The following is a 23,082-nucleotide window of genomic DNA, read 5'->3' on the forward strand; positions in this document are numbered from 1 at the left end:
CTACCGTTGGGAATCCATAGTAGTCAGAAAGAGAACATTAAGGTGCAGGGAAAGACAGCCGCCATCACCTGTCCAGGGAGAAGCACTGCAGCCGGCTGCGGGACCCGTCCATCCAGCCGTTTGGTTTACCGAGGACTTTGTACCTTTCTTGTTGAGTGAGTACACCTGCGCCGTGCTGTCCCTGCAACCCTGCACTTCACCGACCCTGCCTCCTCCCCACAACATCACCGGGCCCCGGGACCACCGACCCCTACCCACGGAGGGGGAAAACAACATCCCAGCTGCTCCTTACCATCGCTCCCGGGATCCCCGTCATCAGCAGCGGTGGTGCCTATCTTCACCACGACCCGTGGGTGGGGTCACGGACTAAATCCCCCAAACCAACCACCCCTTTCACTCACGGGCGAGGAGCGCTGCTCGAGTCCCCAGATCCGGCCCACCGCTCGAGCCACCGAGCAGCAGCACCAGCCGCAGCAGCACCGGACCCGAGCGTTAGCAAGAGCACAGCAGCGACGGCGTCCTCCCCACCCGCGACACCAGCATTTTTGAGCCCTGCCAGTGAATAGATTTGACTTAAAAAAAAAAAACATTGGTCAAAAACGCGCTAAAACGCTGCAAAATGCATGCGTTTTTTGGAATGCGTTTTTGCCACGGGTGTGTTTTATTGGGACCAAAAACACTGCATCTTTGTGGTCACCGACAAGACTGTAAATATGTGTTCCTGTCCAGACCTGTGTATGGGTGATCCAGTGTGGTTGTCCACTAAAAATATTAAGCTTATTAACCCGCCTCTTCTCGATTTGCCCTGGTGCGTTGACAATCGGGGTAATAAGGAGTTAATGGCAGCCCATAGCTGCCACTAAATCCTATATTAATCATGTCAGGCGTCTCCCCGAGATACCTTCCATGATTAATCTGTAAGTTACAGTAAATAAACACACACACCTGAAAAAATCCTATATGTGCAATAAAAACCACTAACAAATACCCTCATTCACCACTTTATTCAGCCCGAAAAAGCCCTCCATGTCCGGCGTAATCCACGGAGTTCCAGCGTCGCTTCCAGCTCTGCTACATGGAGGTGACAGGAGCTGCAGAAGACACCGCTGCTCCTGACAGCTCCATGCAGCAACTGAAGAGAGTCGCGCAATCAGCGATAACGTCAGTCAGGTAACTCGCGGCCACCGCTGGATCATACAACTGTGACAGCAACTCACCTGTGACTTCATCGCTGTCACTCGGGCGACTTGCTGTCACAGATGTATGATCCAGCGGTGGCCGCGAGTAACCTCAGTGACATCATCGCTGATCGCGCGGCTGTCTTCAGTTGCTGCATGGAGCTGTCTGGAGCGGCGGTGTAGTTGATGGATCTTTTGGAGCTTCAGGTATCAAAAATCATAGATTCTCATGTCGTTTATAGTTCTTTACAGTACTTGTGTAGCGATAGCGTCCCTGCACTGCTTGTTCTCCCCCTGCAGGGACGCCAACTCACTCACTGCTTCTGGCTGTCTGCAACATGCTACCTTTCTTCCTTGTGGTCCTCCAAGGCAGTGTCTCTTTCTCCCCCCTTACAAGACCTGTGCATGCTGCACAGGTCCTCCGAGAGTGCTCCTTCTCTTAAAGGTTATTTCCTGGAAGTGCCTCTCACCCTATCGCTGAGAAGCACTGGGTACTTAAGGCACTCTCCCACTACGGGAGGTGCCTGATCAACTCTATTAGTGGTTTGTTCCCTAGCCAGCTAATTGACAAGTCCTTTTGTTTCTGTCCATCCTGCTCTGTTGGTATTTTGTTCCTGTCCATTTGGCCCTGTTAGTATTTGGTACCTTTCCATCCTGGTCATGCTACCTGCCTCAGCAGTCTCAGTGGTTCTTGTCTTTACTAGTGACTGTACCTGTATGTCCTGGTCGTGCTACTTGCCTCAGCCATTTCACTGGTTCCTGTCTACACTAGTGACTGTACCTGTCTGTCCTGGCTGTGCTACCTGCCTCAGCCTTTCTGGTGGTTCCTGTCTATACTATTGTCTGTACGTGTCCGTCCTGGCTGTGCTTTCAGCCTCTGCTGTCCCAACGGTTCCTGTCCACATTAGAGACTCTGCCTGTTTACATTTGTGTACACTCTTGTCCTGGGGGTCAGGTGCCACCGTCACGGTGGACCACCCCCGTGCCAGCGGCCGAGCCGCTCGGATCCAGAGCCGCGGTGGCTCGAGGGGTCTCCGGACCCGGGGGTTCACGCGGACACTCAAATTCAAAAGAGAGGGGATAGGTATGTACAGGGGATGTGTACGTTTGTGACGCCACCCACGGTGCGTGGTAATGTAGGAGACCACCGCTGCTGTTGGGGAGCCCGGTGGCGATGGTGTAGCAGCTGGATGTTTAACCCCTCTGTGAGTAGGGGGTTTGTGCCCCGGGGCCCGTTGGGTGTTGGCGACTGGGGTGCCGTTGGGTAGAGGAAAAGGGTCTTTTCAGCGTACTCACTCAGTCCAAGAATAACAACTCTGATAGCTTGTAAACCAGAATTTTGAGCACCGCTGCAGCTTGGAGGGAGCACGTGTGAATCCGTGCCCTTGGTGTTGCTGTTGGCCTGTGGCCTTTTCCGTGGCACCTTCTCACTAGTTGGACCCTCAAGCTTGAAACTTTTCGGGTCCCACTCACCCGTATGGCTAACGGAGTGAGCTTGCTCTCAGGGTTCACGCATAGGATTTCTTTGGACTGTAATTTGGGAAAGTCCTATCCCATCGATGCTCTAGTACCCCGATTTTGGAGCGGGTTGGGGATGAATCTTGAAGTCTTCAACCCCATCGGGTAAATTACCAGGACGCATGAAGCTACTTCCCTGCCTAGGGTCCACGTACCCCGTCGTGCCCTGGCCCCTGCCCGGTGATGGCTCAAGGCTGCTGGATGCCCTCCTCGGCAGTCTGTGCTCCTTGATGCAATCCCCTGCGACCGGGGTTCCAGCTCCTACTAGGCCCAGACCAACGTCTGCCACCAAATAAACTTCAGGAGTCCTGCTCCGGACAGGTGACCTCTCCCTCTCAGACAGTCACCTTCCACCTCCTACTCCTTTCACTCCTGTTTCACTTCTCTGCCACTTTCTCACTTTCCCCCTACCAACCCCCATGTGGGCGGCCCTAATCCCTTCAGGCCCCCAATGGTGTGTCTGTTGGGTTCGGTGCAAAGTGTTCCCAGGATTTTGACTGGCTAAGCTATTAGCAACACCAAAGGACCAGGATCCGTAACCAAGGAGGAGTGGATACTGTGCAGAAGGGCAGATTGCACAATACCCTGTGATGACCTGATAGGCCAGGGCGTCACAACAGTCACTGCCCTGGTAGTGGCACCTGGCGTCTGCCTTGCGGTAAGTGCTTAGTGTTAAGCACCTCCCACTAATGGGTAAGCCTGGGTACCACCTGTGGTCCAATGGGTCCATATCAGCTCATGAGATGTTACAGATTGCAAGTTCCAGAAGTGTACCAAGAAAGCCTCCCATGTGAAAAAAACCTATCCTCCTGGCTCCATCCTTCTAGAAGCTTTTGGCTTCCCCAGTTCCAGTTAAGTAATCAATATTGAAGTGTCTGATTAACAATGTGAAAATCTCTAAGCCACGTTCCTGTGTGAAGGAGCAGAGCACTTTGTCCAAACCTCTGGTTTGAAGCCGGAACTCTCTTGACTCTGTTTGGTAGGAGGGGAAGCAAGCCTTCTTCTTCTTCCTTGTTACAGTCAATATCCGTATCGTTTGGAGGAGTTCAGTTCTCTAAGACTGCTCATCTGGACTCCGGTCTGTGGGAAATTTCATTCAGTGAGCTTTGATGGCGTGTTATCAGATTCCCATCCTTCTGAAGCTCTTGTTGGTGTCGTGCAAGGCTGGAATGCTCCTGTCTGAACCTATACGCTTAATTTCTGAGCCTGCGTAACTATGCGTGGAAGATCCCCTCCTTGTGCTTCAAAACTTGTCTGGTTAATTTTTTCTAGTTCTGCCTTGGCTCCATGTTCTTGAGTCTATTCTGGACTGGAAATCCGGTGAGGTGCTCTGCTGGGATTTGTGATGCAAAGAGAACTGCCCGGTTGGTGCCCTTCCATCCCAGTCTTCTGTGTCAGCCTGTCCTGCTTTCTGCTTATATCTGCTGGCTACCATTGACTTCAAGGAAAGAAGACTTTCTTTAGGCCTAAGTATGAAGGGGTGTTGTTACGCCCTGGCATATCAGATCGTCACAGGACATTGTGCAATCTACCCTTCTGCATGGTGTCCATCTTCTCCTTGGTTACGGGTCCCTGGCCTTTGGTGTTGCTAAGAAACAGCCAATCAAAAATCCTAGAAACACTCTGCACCACACCCACCAGACACACCAATGCGTAGCCTGAAGGGAATAGGGCCACTCACTGGGGGGGTTGGTTAGGGAGGGTCAGGAGTGTCAGGAGTAGCCAGTTGTGTGGTGACTCTCATGAGGAGAGGTTACAAGTAGAGATGAGCGAACCGGTCGCGGTTCGGCTCGAGGTCGGTTCGCCGAACGGAGCTCCCGTTCGAGTTCGGTTCGTCGAACGTTCGACGAACCGAACTCGAACCAATAGGCTATAATGGGAGGCAATCACAAACACATAAAAATGCATTATAAATGTACACATACAGTTAATAAACATTGCCATAACACTTACCGGTCCCCGCGATCCCTCCTGCACTCTGTCTCCTGCCGCTATTCCATCCGATGATCGCTGAATCCTCCCGGTGACCGGCACTTCCAGCAGAGATGCAGGACCTATCGTGACGTCAAAATAGCCATGTGACCAGTCACGTGGCTATTATCTCATTGGCTACAGACTGGTCACATGACTATGACGCGTCATGTAGGACCTGCGAGTGCATCTCTCCGGTACACGGTGCACATTTGTGTATCGCCGTGTACCGGCGACATGCTCTAGCACACGGTCGACTCCCCGTTCTGTTAGGGACCGGCTGACACAGCCGGTCATTAACGGAGATCACCGTTGCCATAGCAACGCAGTTAGCGGTGACGTCACCGCTAACCGCGGCTCCGGGAGCACCGTTGCTATGGTAACGCGTCTGTCAGCGTTACCGCTGTTACTGCTAGCAGCACTGATCACTCACGGAGTGAAGGCTGCACGCTGCTTCTCGTGCAGCTTTCACGGAGTGAATGCTCCACGGGAAGCAGCGTCTTCCCCCATGCAGCAGTGATGGAGCAGAGCTGCATTTGTTGAACGAGAAAGACAGAAGAGCAGGATCATGGAGGCCTGACAGGGGGTAATAAAGATGGAGTCTCTAATGTGTCTGTGTATTTATTTCTATTCAAGTATTTTTTCTCTGTGTGGTGTCTTTTTTTTAACCCTTTATTGGAGATTCTTAATGGCCGGGTCAAACGTGCCTGACATTAAGAATCTCTGGCTTAATACTGGCTAGTAAAACAAAGCCAGTATTAACTCATGATTACCCAACAAGTCACCCGGCTCCAGGGCTGTTGGAAGAGTTGGATACAGCGCCAGATGATGGCGCTTCTATGAGAGCGCCATTTTCTGGGACGGCTGCGGACTGAAATTCGCAGCAGAGGCGCCCAGAAATCTCGGGTTAACCTGTGCTGCGGATTCCAATCCCCAGCTGCCTAGTTGTACCTGGCTGGACACAAAAATGGGGCGAAGCCCACGTCATTTGTTTTTTAATTATTTCATGAAATAAGTGAAATAATTAAAAAAAAACGGCCTTCCCTATATTTTTGGTTTCCAGCCGGGTACATATAGGCAACTGGGGGTTGGAGGCAGCCCGTGGCTGCCTGCTGTACCTGGCTAGCATACAAAAATATGGCGAAGCCCACGTCATTTTTTTGGTGGGCAAAAAACTTCTGCATACAGTCCTGGATGGAGTATGCTGAGCCTTGTAGTTCTGCAGCTGCTGTCTGCTCTTCTCCATACAGACAGACAGACAGCAGCTGCAGAACTACAAGGCTCAGCATACTCCATCCAGGACTGTATGCAGAAGTTTTTTGCCCCCTGAAAAAATTATGTGGGCTTTGCCATATTTTTGTATGCTAGCCAGGTATAGCAGGCAGGTACGGCTGCCCCCAACCCCCAGTTGCCTATTTGTACCCGACTGGGAACCAAAAATAAAGGGAAGCCCTTTTTTTATTATTTCATGAATTTCATGAAATAATTAGAAAACAAATGACATAGGCTTCGCCCCACTTTTGTGTCCAGCCAGGTACAACTAGGCAGCTGGGGATTGGAATCCGCAGCACAGGTTGGCCTGAGCTTTCTGGGCCCCACTGCTGCGAATTGCAGACGGCAGCCGCCTCAGAAAATGGCATTTTCATAGAAGCGCCATCTTCTGGCGCTGTATCCAACTCTTCCAGCACCTGCCTGCTATACCTGGCTAGCATACAAAAATATGGCGAAGCTCACGTCCTTTTTTTGTAGTTTTTTGGCAAAAAAAATAAAAAATGCTTCCCTGGATTTTCCATTGCCAGTGAAGGTAACACCAAGCAGTGGGGGTTAGCAGCCAGTACCTGCTTGGATTACCCTTAGCTAGCAATACAAAAAATGCAGCGGGAGCCCATATATATTTTTTTTAATTATTTTTTTAAATAACTAAAAACAAAATGAGCTTCCCTGTATTTTGATTGCTGGACATCAGAGTGCTTTAAAAATAAATCTTTAAAAAAATGACGTAGCGCTCCGCGGTATTTTTGATTCTCAGCGCAGATAAAGCAGACAGCTATGGGTTGCCACCCCCATCTGCTTGCCGTTACCTTGGTTGGCAATCAAAATACAGGGAAGCCCATTAATTTTTTCTATTTAAAAAATAGTTAAAAAAAAAATGACGTTGGGTCCCTCCATTTTTGATAGCCAGCTAGGGTAAAGCAGACGGCTGTAGCCTGAAAACCACAGCTGGCAGCTTTACCGTGGTTGGGGATCCAATGTGGAGGTCCCCTCAGGCTCTTTTTTATAATTATTTTATAAATATTAATAATTACACAATAAAAGTAGGGTCCCCCCAAATTGGATCACCAGCCAAGGTAAAGCGGACAGCTGTGGTCTGGTATTCTCAGGGTGGGAAGGTCCATAGTTATTGGGCCTTCACAGCCTAAAAATAGCAGGCTGCAGGCACCCCAGACGTGGCGCATCCACTAGATGCGCCAATCCTGGCGCCTCACCCCAGCTCATCCCGTGCCCTGGTGCAGTGGCAAACGGGGTAATAAATCAGGTTGATACTAGCTGTAAAGTCACCTGAGATCAAGCCCAGCAGTTTGTGATGTCATGGCATCTATTAGATACCCAACATTATAAACTGTCAGTACTAACAAAAAAAAAAAATCGACAAAAGAAATTTATTTGAAAAAACAGTCCCCAAAACATTTCCTCTTTCACCAATTTATTGTAAGAAAAAAAATAAAGGGGTCCCACGACGACTCTGGACCGTCTAGAATATGGGGGGGAGACACTCAGGGAACGTATCCCCCATTTTCTAGGAGTGCAGACCCTTCATGTGAGGAGTGTGGGTGCAATGAATCTGCACTCACTCTCCCCGGGTCCACAGCAGCAGAGTCCATGTCGTAATGGTTGCTACCAAAGCTGCAATGCCCTGCTCATGAGGTAAGGGCATGCCTAATCAGGAGAACTACTGTAGAGGAAGCTCTGCTCACTGCTATATAGGTGCTCAGAGGTAATAATAGATAAAATTAGTGAGTAACCTCGGCACTCTAAATCTCCCAGACTAAGTCAGTAAGTCACAACGGATAGTAATGCAAAATCACTCTTTATTGGTCCGTATTAAGAAAAAAAAAATTTTCATAAGCATATATGTTTTTGTCCAAAACAAGTTACAAATGATGTTTCGGCCTGAGCCTTCGTCAGATTGGACTTATCTGCATGTAATCATGAAAAATGACAATATTCAGTATCACATAAGAGTGAGAGAACAATAACATAAACTCGAACAATGTAGAGGTACAATTGGGATGCAGCAAAAAAATTGCAACACAGCAAGAAATGAAACACATGATACAAATGTCATAATACAGTACAAGGACAATATAGTAATGACAAATATGGGGTCAGAGTAGGCTTAGACAGCTCTGGTACGAAAGAGATGTCAATCATAAAGTAACATGTGCAGTAGGTGTAGAGCTACACTATGCATGGCAGAGCTAATGGGTAGACCGACCATAGAAAAAGAACGGAGAAAAAGTGGAGAAAAAATGGAGAAAAAGTGGAGAAAAAATGGAGAAAAAGTGGAGAAAAGGTGGAGAAGAAGTGGAGAAGAAGTGGAGAAAAAGTGGAGAAAAAGTGGAGAAAGAGTGGAGAAAAAGTGGAGAAAAAGTGGAGAAAAAGTGGAGAAAAAATGGAGAAAAAGTGGAGAAAAAATGGAGAAAAAGTGGAGAAAAAGTGGAGAAAAAGTGGAGAAAAAATGGAGAAACAGTGGAGAAAAAGTGGAGAAGTGGAGAAAAAGTGGAGAAAAAGTGGAGAAAAAAATTAAGAAAAGGTGGAGAAAAAGTGTAGAAGAAGTGGAGAAAAAGTGGAGAAAAAGTGGAGAAGAAGTGCAGAAGAAGTGGAGAAGATGAGAAAAAGTGGAGAAAAAATGGAGAAAAAATGGAGAAAAAGTGGAGAAAAAATGGAGAAAAAGTGGAGAAAAGTTGGAGAAAAAGTGGAGAAGAAGTGGAGAAAAAGTGGAGAAAAAGTGGAGAAAAAGTGGAGAAAAAATGTAGAAAAAGTGGAGAAAAAGTGGAGAAAAAGTGGAGAAGAAGTGGAGAAAAAGTGGAGAAAAAGTGGAGAAGTGGAGAAAAAGTGGAGAAAAAGTGGAGAAAAAGTGGAGAAGAAATGGAGAAGTGGAGAAAAAGTGGAGAAAAAGTGGAGAAGTGGAGAAGAAGTGGAGAAAAAGTGGAGAAAAAGTGGAGAAAAAGTGGAGAAAAAATGTAGAAAAAGTGGAGAAAAAGTGGAGAAGTGGAGAAGAAGTGGAGAAAAAGTGGAGAAAAAGTGGAGAAAAAGTGGAGAAAAAATGTAGAAAAAGTGGAGAAGAAGTGGAGAAAAAGTGGAGAAAAAGTGGAGAAAAAATGGAGAAAAAGTGGAGAAAAAGTGGAGAAGTGGAGAAGAAGTGTTTGTTCATGCCAGATGGGAGATAAATATTTTTTTACCGGCGCTGTCATTTACTGTAACGTGATCATCGGTGTACGGTGTATACCTGTGATCACGTGAGCAGGGACCGGAAAAACCATCCTGAATCATGATCTCCAGGGTCTCAGCTAGCCCTGAAACCCCGGAGATTTTCTGACGCTGGGGGGCGTTATTCACTTATTTCTGCCTGCTGTTTATAAACGTCAGATCAGAATAAGGCTACATTAACACGACCGATCCATTTTTGCGGTCTGCAAAAAACAGTCCGTTTTTTTTCACGGGTGCATCCGTGTGGCATCCGTTTCCGTTCCGTAGACGGTCCGTATGTCATCTGTTTGTCATCCGTGTGCCTTCCGTTTTTTTTGTGTACTGCAAAAAAACTGAAGGAGGGTAAATGCATAAATTTACCCAGGATCCATAGCTTCATCCTACATGAGGCGGTCACATGTTCACTCCAGTGCCATTTTCTACTGCTTTTCACAGCGTAGAGCACTCTGTTGATTTTCCTGTGCTTGTACACTTCATATCAGTCTTTTCTGTCATTATAATGGCAGAAAGACACATAATGTCCCACTCTCCTGCATTTTGTAATTTTGCACCCTTTGGTGCCTTTCATGTGGCACTAAGGGGTGCTTAGCTTTGTATTTAGCCAAAAAAATGAAAAAAAAAAAATGACGTAGGGTTCCCCCTAGTTTTGTAGCCAGCTAGGGTAAAACAGATGGCTGCAGCCTGCAGACCCCAGCTGGCAACCTCACCTTGGCTGGTAATCCAAAACTGAGGGCACCCCACGCTGTTATTTTAAATTAAATAAATAATTTAAAAAAAAAAACACGTAGGGGTCCCCCCAACATTGGATCACCAGCCAAGGTAAAGCAGACAGCTGGGGTCTGATATTCTCAGACTAGGGAGGTCCATGGTTATTGGACTCTCCCCAGCCTAAAAATAGCAGGCCGCAGCCGCCCCAGAAGTGGCGCATCCATTAGATGCGCCAATCCTGGTGCTTCGCCCCAGCTCATCCCGCGCCCTGGTGCGGTGGCAAACGGGATAATATATGGGGTTAATACCAGATGTGTAATGTCACCTGGCATCAAGCCCTGGGGTTGGTGAGGTCAGGCGTCTATCAGATACCTGACATCACCAACCCAGTCAGTAATAAAAAAAAATAGACAAACACATTTTTATTTGAAAAAACACTCCCCAAAACATTCCCTCTTTAACCAATTTATTAGAAAGAAAAACAAATCCAGGTCTGGTGAAATCCAAGGGGTTGCCATAATGATCCACACTGTTCCAGTCAATGAAGAGCAGGATGTTCCCCATTGGCTGGGAGAGCAATGCAGTGACCTGAGCTAACATCAATGGGTCAGCTCAGGTCACTGCAGGGGATGACAAGTGCTGCTGTCAGCGAGGTACATTACCTGCGCTGATCTCCAGCACACTGACAGCACCTGTCACTGAGTTCAATGACCGCCGCCTTCACAGCCAAGCATCGCGAGAGGCCCGTGACGTCACCGCTAGTCAGTCTCGGGTCGGAAGCGGGAGAAGGTGATGTGACAAGCGGCGGCCATGGAGGACAGTGACAGCGCTGAGGTCGGGATGGCGGGACTTCATCACCGCAGGTAAGCCGAGCGGGACCATGTGTGCAGAGTGTGTGTGCAGAGTGTGTGTGTGTGTGTACGTGTGTACATGCCGCGGTCAGGAGGGGGCGGAGCGAGCTGAGCGGGGAAGTGTGGGCTTCCTGCACGTAACTAGGATAAACATCGGGTTACTAACCAAAGCGCTTTGCTTGGATACCCGATGTTTATCTTGGTTACCAGCTTCTGGCAGGCTGCCAGCGATGGCTCCTGCACACTGTAGCTGTAAAAAGCCCTGCTTTTTGCTGCTAGAACCGTTCTCGAACGTATCTAGAACTATCAAGCTTTTAGCAAAAAGCTCGAGTTCTAGTTCGATCTAGAACAGCCCCCAAAATCACTCGAACCGCGAACTGGAGAACCGCGAACCGCGCTCAACTCTAGTTACAAGTCAGTTGGAGGAGGTTAAGAGCTGGGCTCCTCAGTTAATAGGTGGCAGACGTTGGTCTGGGCTTGGTAGGACCTGGAACCCCGGTCGCAGGGCATCGTGTCAAGGGGCACAGAACAGCCAAGGAGGGCAGCCGGCAGCCTTGAGCCATCTCCGGGCAAGGGCCATGGCCCAGCGGGGTACGTGGACCAAAGGCCGGGAAGTAGCTTCAAGCATCCTGGTAATTTACCCGATGAGGGCGAAGACTCCGCTCTAAAATCGGGGTACTGGCGCAATGAGGGAAATAGGACTTGCCCAATACACGGTCCAGAAAATCCCAAGCGTGAACCCTGAGAGCAAGCTCACTCCGTTAGCCATATGGGTGAGCGGGACCGGACTATTTCTATACTACAGGGGCCAACCAGTAAAAAAGGTAGCAAGGAAAAGGTCACAGGCTAACAAGCAACACCATGGGGCACGGGATCCCAGCGTGCTCCCTCCTTGCTGCAGCGGTGCTCAGAATTTCGGTTTACAAGTTGTTGGTGTCAGCGTTATTGGACTGAGTGAGTACACAGTGACCCTTTCCTCCCCAACGGCGCTCCCCTCTCACCATCACTGAGCCCCGGGTCATTCCCCCTACCCACAGAGGGGTTAAACACCTGGCTGCCATCCCATCGCCACCGGGCACTCCCAACAGCAGCGGTGGTACTCCACCTTACCACACACCGTGGGTGGCGTCACGAACTCTAAACACAGAATCCCCTGTAAATATCCCCTTTTATTTCGAGTGTCCGCGCAACCCCTCCCAGGTCCAGAGACCCCTCGAGCCACCGCGGATCCGGATTCGAGCAGCAGCCTGGCTGCTGACGCTGGGGCGGTACAGTGTAAGGGGGAGGTAGTGTAGCATCAGTGTCCCTGAACTGCTCACTCTCCACCTACAGGGATGCTGACTCATTGATCACCACAGCCGGCCCGCACCACTCTGCCTGTCTACATGACAGACCCTGCCTGTTTGCATCTGTGTCTGGCCTTGTCCTGGGGATCAGCTGCCACAGTCCCTGCCCTGGGAGTGGCAACAGATGTTTGCCTAGCAGTAAGCGCTTAGTCAAGCCTCACCCACTAAAGGGTATGCCCGGGTGCCCCCTGTGGTCCAGTGGGTTCACTTCAGCTCACCACTTTCCCATCTTTGGTGGTGAGAAGTACAACTTGGTTCACTGGCAGGGTTATAATCCCGAAAAGAGGATTTAGGTACAAGTCTCTGATATCCTTGTGGAGTGCATGGTTAGGGAATTTCATTGCTGTCATCCAGACCTGGTCATGAGGAAGCAGAATCCCCTTGTAGAGGGAGAGGTACTATCACATGGAGTTTTGCTCAAAGCGCACTATGTCATGGCAGCATCAGACACTGTTCACCCTACAGATTCTGACACACCACACTATGATTTCTCTGGCGTTTCTCAGTTACACAGGCAGACATGGGCATTGACCAGCTTGTGGGCTCATTAATGGTCAAGCAAGCAAGAGTTAACCTCTGGAAGTCTGATGGTTACCTGTTGGATCACGTGCTTGCCGTCTTTTTAAGATTGTGAAATCTGTCTTCCCACATAGTTTATTACTGTGTTGGTCTGTGTTCTGTTGTGTTCCAGTCCAGATGGTGATTATATTGCATGGCTCTTGGAGTTGTTGTGGATATCTGTCATGATCTTTTTATTTTCTCCCTGCTCTTATTTTCCTACATACCTCTTATTGTCTTATATGTTCATGTGAGCATGCTGTAAGATGAAGTCTTAGGGGTACTTTGCACACTACTACATCGCAGCTGCGATGTCGGTGGGGTCAAATCAAAAGTGATGCACATCCGGCGTCGCTGTCGATATCGGAGTGTGTAAATCGTTTTTGATACGATTATTAAGCGCAAAAGCGTTGAAATCGTATCATCGGTGTAGCGTCGGTCATTTCCATAATTTCGGAAGGACCAATGTTACGATGTTGTTCCTCGTTCCTGCGGCAGCACACATCGCTGTGTGTGAAGCTGCAGGAGCGAGGAACATCTCCTACCTGCGTCCTGCGGCTCACGCCGGCTATGCGGAAGGAAGGAGGTGGGCGGGATGTTTACGTCCCGCTCATCTCCGCCCCTCCGCTTCTATTGGCCGTCTGCCATGTGACGTCGCTGTGATGCCGCATGATCCGCCCCCTTAGGAAGGAGGCGGGTCGCCGGCCAGAGCTACGTCGCAGGGCAGGTAAGTCCGTGTGAAGCTGCCGTAGCGATAATGTTCGCTACGGCAGCTATAACACAATATCGCATGTGCGATGCGGGCGGGGACTATTGCGCTTGGCATTGCATCGGCTTGCGATGTCGTAGTGTGCAAACTACCCCTTAGTTTCCCCTGTTTGTCTATCTCTGTTGGTTTTATCACACTCCTGTCCTGACCCTCCCCTAGGGTAGGGAGGGAGTGGGTATAAGAGCAGGGCTGATCAGGAGCAGGGTCAAAAGGGTGGCTCAAACATCCTTACCTTCTAAGGTAACTCTGCGATTAGTGATAGCTAGAGTCCCCCAAGCCTGAAGGCCAGCCTAGGAGCCCCTGTCCCATGGTCTCCCAGATCATTGTAACATTACCCCAGCTCTTCCTACACTATTTTCAGCTAAGAGCGGTATTAATAGAGAATAGAATATATTTGAATTAGTCCTGAAAAGGACCTTTAGGTTATCGCAGCAGCAAGGTTTGTAAGGCTAGAATCGCAGCCTAAAAGCCTCTAATACACTAGTCGCTGTCCAGCTGCTTAATATACACTAAGTGCAGATATCAGCAGTATTATTATAGATTAGGATAGATTTTTTTATGTAGCAGCACAAAGGTCTGTAAGGCTAGAAATCCCTGCCTACATTTCTCTAACACACTATCTTGTCTCCAGCAGCTTTCCCTACAGAAATTGGAACTAAATGCAGTATTATTAAAGAACTGAATACATTTTGAATTAGCCCTGAAAAGGACTTTTGGGTTAACGTTGCAGCAGCAAGGAATGTAAGACAATAATCACTGCCTAGATACCTCTAATATTCTATACCTTCTACACCAGCTCTTCCTACACTAATTGCAGTTAAGAGTAGTATTATTAGAGAATAGAATATTTAAGAATTAGCCCTGAGAAGTACTTTGGGTTACTGTACAAGCAGCAAGGTGTGTATGGGTAAAATGCCTGTATACATGCCTCTAATACACTATCACTTCTCCAGCAGCTTGACCTACAGTAACTTATGTATTGGCCAATGCAAGTGAGCTCAGTAACCAGTGACAAGATTATTTCTTATATACTGGGACTCTAACTTGAAGGGTTCCAATATATAAGAGATCACCTTGTCGTTGGTTACTGGGCTCACATGCATTGGCCAATACATAAGCTAAGTATCTGTTTTTCCATATATTCTTATAGCAGTAATGCTATACCAGAGTTCCCTTGTTCATTGTTAGCATTCTAGAATGCAGCTGTATGCATTTTTGTGGTGATTCAATCAGTCGTCATGTGACTCTAGCAGTGGAGTATGGATCAAAGCTCTGCCCACAGTTGTCATCCAATTAAATCCCACTGTCAATCTCTGTCAGTGATATTTAACACCCATTCCCTGCTCCCATTGGCGTACCCATTGCATGGTTGTGGAATGCCGATAGGCTGTCATGACAGCCAGGGGTCAGCTGATGATTTCTATGTCTGTCATTATGAACCCACTGTGAAAGTGGCTGCGAACCAGCATTCATAACAATTAATGGAGACTATAATGTCTGCTTAAGCACTGCTCTGTATAGCACAAGCAATCAGATGATTGAAGCTTCAAGTCCTCGAAAGGGGCTATTAAAAATAGTGGGAAGTAAAAAAAAAAAAAAAAAATTATGAAAAAGATTAAAAAAAATAAAAGTTTAAATCACCCCCTTTTGCCCCATTGAAAGTAAAACAATAAAAAATACACATATTTGGTATTGTGAAGTTCAAAAATGTCTGATCTATCAAAATATAACATAAATCAATCTGATTGGTAAACAGTGTAATGAAAAAAAAAAAGAAAATTACATTTTCATATCTGCTACAACATTGCAATAAAGTGCCTAATAGGCGATCAAAACGTCATATTTATGGTATGAGTAAAAACATCAGCTCAGGGCACAAAAAAATAATCTATCACACATTCCCAGGTCCTGAAAAATAAAAACATTACGAATCTCGGAAAATGGCAACAAAGCAAAAAATGTTTTTCCTATACATTTCTGAAGTTCTTTTCAGCACTTAAACTTATATGTATGGTATTTGCATACATGTACTGACCTGGAGAATCATATGGTCAGGTCAATTTTACAATAAAGTAAACATGGTAAGTAAAAACCCCCAATAAAATGCATGGCATCATTCAAAAGTACAACCCATCCCACAAAATAACAAGCCCTTATATGGCTCCATGGGCAGAAAAATTAAAAAGTTATGGCTTTTGGAAGGTGGGGGGATGAAAACTAAAAAAATAATGAAAATAGCTATAGCGTGAAGGGTTTAAGTAACATATTTGTGCTTACGTTGCAGAATTTGTGAGCGTTCTCTTGCAATAAATATTATAGCAAGTGCAAAACACTGGGATCACACTGTCATCATATACAAACAGAAACAAGACTTGAATTCAGAACTTGGATTTAATTACAAAATCTGAAATGAGTGGTGTAATACTACACTTGATGGCACTTTGTAAAGAAAAAAAAGCTGCAATTAAGGACCTGTTGCTGAAGTATAGCACAGAAAATACTTCACATTCACAGAATGAGCGTTGATGTTGAGGCTGCAATAACAGTTCACTTTAATCTTGGATTTCTATTCACAGACTTTGACTATCCCTTCCATTTTAAATGTGGTACATTATTTGTGAAGGGAATTAGGCCTTCATCTTTCCCTATCCTGTGTGCTCTGAACTCCTATTTCCACACAGTATAGGCCTAAAATGGTGTTACTTGGCCAGCCCGCACTGTTATATTTGTTGGCCAGCTCCTATGTTCTATATTGCCTGTGATAGCCCCCTGATTGGTTTTGTTACACCATGTGATCAGATTTCTACAAGGCATTATGGCGAAGTCTGAACTGTTGCTTCTGATACCGCTAGCCTATTCACTGAGTATGCAATGTGTGAAATGGTACATTTTCTTATTTTGCCAATCCTTGTGAATCGAATCGCAGATTGTTTGAATTCTCATGAAACCGCAGATTTTAGTGAATTCTACTCGAAGTTGAGTCTATGCGTAATTAGACATTATTGATACATATGCTCCTATAACTGTCACAGGTGTGTCATGGGTGACAGACAGTCCTGTGGTGTCCAGCTATAGTAGGTCACAGAATTTGGCTGCACAACTGCTTCATAACCTTTTATTATTCCTGTTTCATGTATATGGCATCTTATGTATCTCCTCCGCTTGGTTTTCATCCCTTTCCCTTTAGGACCCAGCAGAATTCCTCACCCTTTCAGCTGTTTTCAACAACACTTCCCTTTGTGTCCTTAAATACTTTCATTCCCTTCTTGACTGTGCTGGTGATAGCTCTAACTCCCTCAGAATTCTGAATGCAAGCAGTCAGCTTGGAGTAATCTGGAGTAACTTCGTTGCGTGTTGCAGTCCCTCTCCATGAATCTTCTTGGAGATAAGTTGTTTGTTATGTTCCCTTATTTGTTATCTCTGTGTATCCTTTAGCTCTTAGTGGGGTTGATGAAGAGCTCATCCCATTTGCCTCCTACTTAGGTCCAAGATCAGGGCCAGGTATCCTGTTCAGCGCATAGATGTGGAACCTATCTTGGGCGATGAGAGAAACCAGAGCCCAGAGGTAGGCTTAGTCAAGGGTGGTCATCACCTTCCCCCAAGGTTTCCCTTCCCTTTCCTTTGGATGTTTACTGAGTACTTCCTCATACCTAGAGTGACAATAACATTGGTATTAACTGTAATTGCAACATCTTGAAAGCATGCTGTGATTGGCAGTATATCTTGGCTCACACATACCCGTACAAGTCTATTCTTGCGTGTTAAAAATCAGACTGCACTCGTATGTTATCCCATTACAGTGTGATAAATGCAGAAACAGGTAATGGAGCAGATGGAAAAAGTAATGCTACTTCTCATTTATGTTCCGATTCTCGCATACTAGAGCACAGTGAATGACCCTCGGTTGACGCTCGTAGCAAAGTTTGAACATAGTGTCATTACCATATCACATCCAATGCTCTCACATCGGATGCTATGCGCTAGTGTGAGCGCCCTAATACTGACAAACTGTAGCAAGCAAAACTTTGTTATTAAGAATACTGCACATTCAAGATGGAAATAGCTTTAATATTAGTTCTAGTTGCAAAAGTCTCAGAAATAATTTGCCAAATCACTTTTCCTATAAACAAAACCCAAACCAGTATTAGAAATGCAAATATTTGTTAAGTTATATTTGGTAGTAAATTAATCACTGCAAAAGCTGTCTATAGGGATTATGAAAATGTTAGGAAACCATGGGTTATATTTTTTGTTCAGATTTACATGTGGCAATACTGAATTTACATAAGAGTTTAAATGTATGGTAAGATGCTGCACCTGCAATGTACAAATCCCTATACTTAAACACATAAAGCATAGGCTATGGATGGAGCATTATGCTTTAATTGTCAAGAAGATGACTGGAAAATGAAGTAAACTGTCTTAGGCCTATTCACACGTCAGTGATTCTGGTACAGATGTAACAGTTTTTATACGTACCAAAATCACGGACATACGCAGACCTATTAAAATCAATCGGTTTGCGCACGCATCAGTGATTTCTCACTGACAGTGTCTCCGAGCGGCGTACACGCGTGTCCGTGATTTCTGCACGGATTCATGTCCGTTTTGTTATGGCATCACTGATGTTCCACAGACCACACTATGGTGTGATCTGTGAAACATGTACCAGAAAAACACGGACATTGAAAATAAAAAGCTTTTTATACTCACCTTCTCCAGTGACGCTGTCTCCGGCCGCTGCTCTCTGCTGCTTCCTGGCGGCTAATTATTATCATGTATATTCAGTTATGCACAGCACAGCCGACCCGGAAGTAGTTGCAGAGGTGAAAGATACAGTGGCCAGACACAGCATCCAGGAGACTTCAGCACCACGGACAGCAGGAACGGGGACAGGGGAGTTTACCTCCATTCTCCATGTGCTATCACAGATTACGGATAGCACATATAGAACCCACATGTGCTGTGAATCATGGCACACCGAGGGACATATGAGTTTTTAACACGTCAGTGAAAAATGTAATGGAATCCAGCTCACCCACATCTGACCTCACCGCACCTCAGACACGGATCCGGCCCTGCCCCGGCCGCAGCAATGAGAAATGAAGGAAAGTGATCCAGCTGAGTGACCAGGTGATTTATTCAGTGCAATACAGACATGGCATAGTCATGGTTAACGCGTTTCTGGCTTAACGCCCTTAATCATAACCATGGTTATGATTAAGGGCGTTAAGTCAGAAACACGTTAACCACGACTATGCCATGTCTGTATTGCACTGAATAAATCACCTGGTCACTCAGCTGGATCACTTTCCTTCATTTGTCAGTGAAAAATGTCTGTGTTTTTCACTGACGTGTGAAACAGGCCTTAAGATAATATGAATGGAGTATAAATCAAATCAATTAAATTTTATAATATAACATTTCCTACTGTTAAATAAGTTCCCAGGTGAATTGACAATGACCACATTAATTCAGGCTTACAGACATTTCCCACCCTCTTCCCCACTCCTGCCCCCATATACAATCTTTGCAAAGGTGAAGTGCTCATAAAAATCTGACAGCTCTTAAAAGAGCCTCCAAAGTTTGACTTTGCACAAGCCATTCCAATTTTCAATTTTCATGTGTACCTGTGACAGCGCAGATGTGCTGCCGCCTGCAGGCCCAAGTCCGGTTCCTGATGGAGCGATGGGCGGCCGAAATGGAGGAGGTGGCGGCGGCCGTGCGGAGACGTGAGACGGAAGTAGTGCCGGAGGAGCGGGTAGGCGACCCATGCCCCTGTGTCCCAGAGGGACCGGTCGCTGCAGCTGAGGGGCCCGGTCTGTGCCCGTTCACCCTGCTGCCTCCCCAGCCACCCGTATCGGTTGTCGCTGCCCCGCCAATCGGTCCGCTGCCCCCAACACCGGCAGCGGAGTCTAACTCGCCCGCCCCAGAGGACAAGCCTGTAGGCGCTGCCCGCGGACGACCCCATGAATAACCCGCATCGATCCCGTTACCGTGGAAGGTTCCTGGGGAGGTGTCCATCCGTGAGTTGAAGCCACCGGTCCCGGAAATGACCGCGCCTAAGAGAGTCCCAGCCCCGGCAATCCGCCCGGCCACGGAAGTAGTGGAAGCCGCCAGCAGGAGGGCCCAGCAGGCAAGGTCTGTCATCCCTGAACCCCACGCCTCGGCTGAGGCAGCGCCGGGTTGCCGCTGTAAGGCAGCATCCCAGGCCGCATCACCGCAGGACTTCCCAGCGAGGGTACCGGTCGTAGCCGGTACGGGGGAGAGCCGGCGGGGCCCGACCCGCGCGCAGCAGGGGTATGCAGATGCCCCCTTTTAAGATTGGCAGCCGAGCCAGCTGGGCCGCGAGATTGCCGCCAGGGAGCATCAGAGAGCTGAATTGCTGGCCCGCACAATCCGGGAAAAAGACAATCTTGGGAACGCCACCTACCGGGTGCGGGGCCCGATCTACGAGGGCCAGGTCAGGTGGTTCGATCCCCAGCGAGGACATGGGTTCATTTACGAGCCGGGCCTGGAGGCCGAAATCTTTGTGGCTCGCAGAGGCGTGAACTCCCATCTCCCGATGGGCCATCCTGGCCGTGACCTGCAACCGGGTGACTTGGTGATGTACACCCAGCACTGCGGGGAGAGGGGCTGGTTCGCCCTTGACGTGAAAGAGAGAGAACCAAGGGGGGACGGGTGAAGAATGGTGGCATGTAACTAGTGCTGTAGCGTGCAGGGACGCCAGGACTCTGCCGCAACACGTTCCTGGACCCAGCAGCAAGACGTGTCAGGAGCTCCAGGCCATGGCCCACTCCATGATGGCGGAGTGGACGTCAGAGAAAAAGGGCCTGGTCATGATCGTTCAGGCATCCGAAATGGAGGTGGTTCCAGAGGAGCGTGTAAGTGACCCACGCCCCTATGTCCCTGAGGGATCGGTCGATATGGCTCAGGGGCCCGGCCTGCTGCCGTCCACCACGCCGCTTCCCTCACTGCCCCTGCCCGCGGCCAACTCCCCGACCGACCCGTTACCCCTGTCACCGGTAGCGGAGCCCGCAGCGTTTGTGGAAAAAGGCCCAAACCTTACCTTTGTCACCATCCTGGCACCCGTCTCGGCTTCCATCCCAGCCGCACCGGAGATGACGACGGCCCCGGCAGTTCACCCGGCCACAACGGAGGCGACCCTCGACCGGAGGCCAGCACTGCAAGTCACATCCACCGCTCCCAGACACCTGGCCTCGGCTGAGGCACGACGGGGATGTAGCTGCCAAGAGGCAGGACAGGCCACGTCACAGCGGGGTCCCTCAGTACCAAAGGCGCCGGTCGTAGCCGGCATGGAGGGACTCCGGCTGGGCCCGTCCCCCACACAAGCCGACCCGGAGCAAACAGAAGATGCTCTACACTGGGAGCGGCGGCAAGGCAGCTGCGCCACGAGATTGCTGCTTAGGAAAGAAAAGTTAAAAGGGTAGATGTTCCCGGCTACCTTGCTGTCGGTCCCCGTGGGGACCCTGTTGATGTTTCAGTTGGCCCTCAAGATTAAAGAGTCCGGTTGAGGAGCAGTCGTACCCGCACCGCCGGCAGCTGAAAATGGAGTCCTGTGGGACAGTGTCACCCCTTAGTGAGGGTGGCATTGGGGGCTCGTGCTGTCCGGTGGTGGACTGTGGGAAAGCTGCAGGAGGAAGCTGTACCAGAGTCAAGTGTTCTGGATAGCCCCTGGGACCCAACTGACAGTCCCCGTTGGGATCCTACAGCAAGTCTCCATTGGGACCCTACAGTTTTGTTTGTGGTAGCCCGTTGGCTATGAAGAGCCCCGTCCCCGTTGGGACCCTAAGTTGTGTTTTTCTTTAAGCAGCGCTGAGCTGTGAAGCGCCCGTCCCAGTTGGGACTGATTGTGTCCCCTTTGTCACCGTTAACCCCTAAAAGCCCCCTCCCACATGAGAAATCATGAACATGGCCGAGAACTCGCAGGCTACCCACAAACTGGTGGGCTTGTAAATAATTCTGGTCTGGAGTTCCGTTAACCGCCTCCAGAGAGGCAGGTTGGAGGAAGGACCCGCACCAGAGCAGGCTGGGGTCCGGTCACCACCAGGACCGGTGACCATCCTCCGGGGTCAGGGGTCCCCCTGGACGTGGGGCCCCCTGAATGACAGCCGGTTGCGAGACACTGTACCCGTTCCCGCTTGGGCGACCTGAACCAGGTTCCTGTTTCCGGACTGGGGAAAAGGGGTGCTGCCCGCTTCTTAGGGGCAGCATCAAGGTTTAGGTTGTTTGGGAGGGAAAGCAGAAGAACTGGGACCCGTCCGTCGTTATTAAAAATGTTTTATTACCGCTTGCAAAGTTTGAAGTGATATACCTCCCGTAAGGGAAGATCTGAAAAAATATGCATACCATTTGTTTGTTTCCCTGTTATTTATATTTTTCAGAAAATAAAACCGGTGATGGACGGGCAGCCCGCTGACGGTCTGCATTTAACCAAGGGGGAGTGGGACGCCCTGGACCCCCAAGGGTCACAGTACACTAATATCACACACACACACCCTGCCCTGGGTAGGTGACATCAGTCAATCAAATCCTTGTTGCCACCCTCCAGGCTTAATGTCCACACCAGGTGGGGCGGAGCCAGGCGGTTGACCCCACCCACTGAGGAGTTCACAGGCCTGGAGGCGGGAAAAGACAGTAGATTTGGGTAGGCAGTGAAAGTGAGAGGAGTGAAAGACTGTTGGTGTCTGGGTTGGAGCCCAGGTACGTTCAGCAAGGTCGGCAGACGGTGGTGGCCGTCTGCAGGAGTTGTTGTAGGACAGCATTACCGTAGGAGCGGGGTCGGGCGGTGGCCCGCCGGTACCGAACCGGGGATCAGATTGAAGCCAAGCACCAAGGCAGGGTACTCAGACCCCAACTAGGCTAGGAGCCGCCGAAAAGATCAAATTATCTGATTGCGGTCTGGACCTCAGGGGTTCATTCCCACCTAAGTCCCGTGAGAAGGCAACAGCCCAACCCGTCCGGATAAGTGCCACCGCCAAGGGCCAGAGATCCAAGGGCCAGCGCCTGCGGGCAAACTGGCTCTCCCGACACGTACACGCCGGGGAGCGGACTACCCGTGGGAAGCCATAGGAGTCAAATACACTTACACAGGTGCAGGAAAATGACAGCCACCATCAACCCGTCCGGGGAGAGTGAGAACACCGCAGCCGGCTGTGGGCCCCGTCCATCTAGCCGTTTGGTTTACCAGAGACTCTGTCCTTCTGTGTCTGAGTGAGTACAACAGTGCCATCCGGCACCGCACCGCGCTGCACCACAACGTTGCACCCGCGCCCACGCTGCCTCCCCGCCTCGACACTTGCACCTATACCTCCTCCCTACCTCCCCAAGCGGGGCCCCGGGACCAACAGCCCCTACCCACAGAGGGGTCAACACCTCAGCTGCTCTCCGCCATCGCTCCCGGGATCCCCCGTCACCAGCAGCGGTGGTGCCCACCATCACCACAACCCGTGGGTGGCGTCACGACCGACATCCCCAAATACCCACTAAAAACCTCCCCTATTCACTCGCGGGAGAGGAGACGCTGCTCGAGCCCCGGGTCCGGCCCCGTGCTCGAGCCACTGAGGAGCAGAAGCACCGGACCCGAGTGCCAGAGATTCCAGACGAGCGGCGTTCCCACCCCTCCGCCCGTGACATACCCTTGCCTTCAAACTTTAAAACTTATACAGGCA

This window comes from Anomaloglossus baeobatrachus, chromosome 11, assembly GCF_048569485.1.
Source record: "Anomaloglossus baeobatrachus isolate aAnoBae1 chromosome 11, aAnoBae1.hap1, whole genome shotgun sequence".
Lineage (NCBI taxonomy): Eukaryota > Metazoa > Chordata > Amphibia > Anura > Aromobatidae > Anomaloglossus > Anomaloglossus baeobatrachus.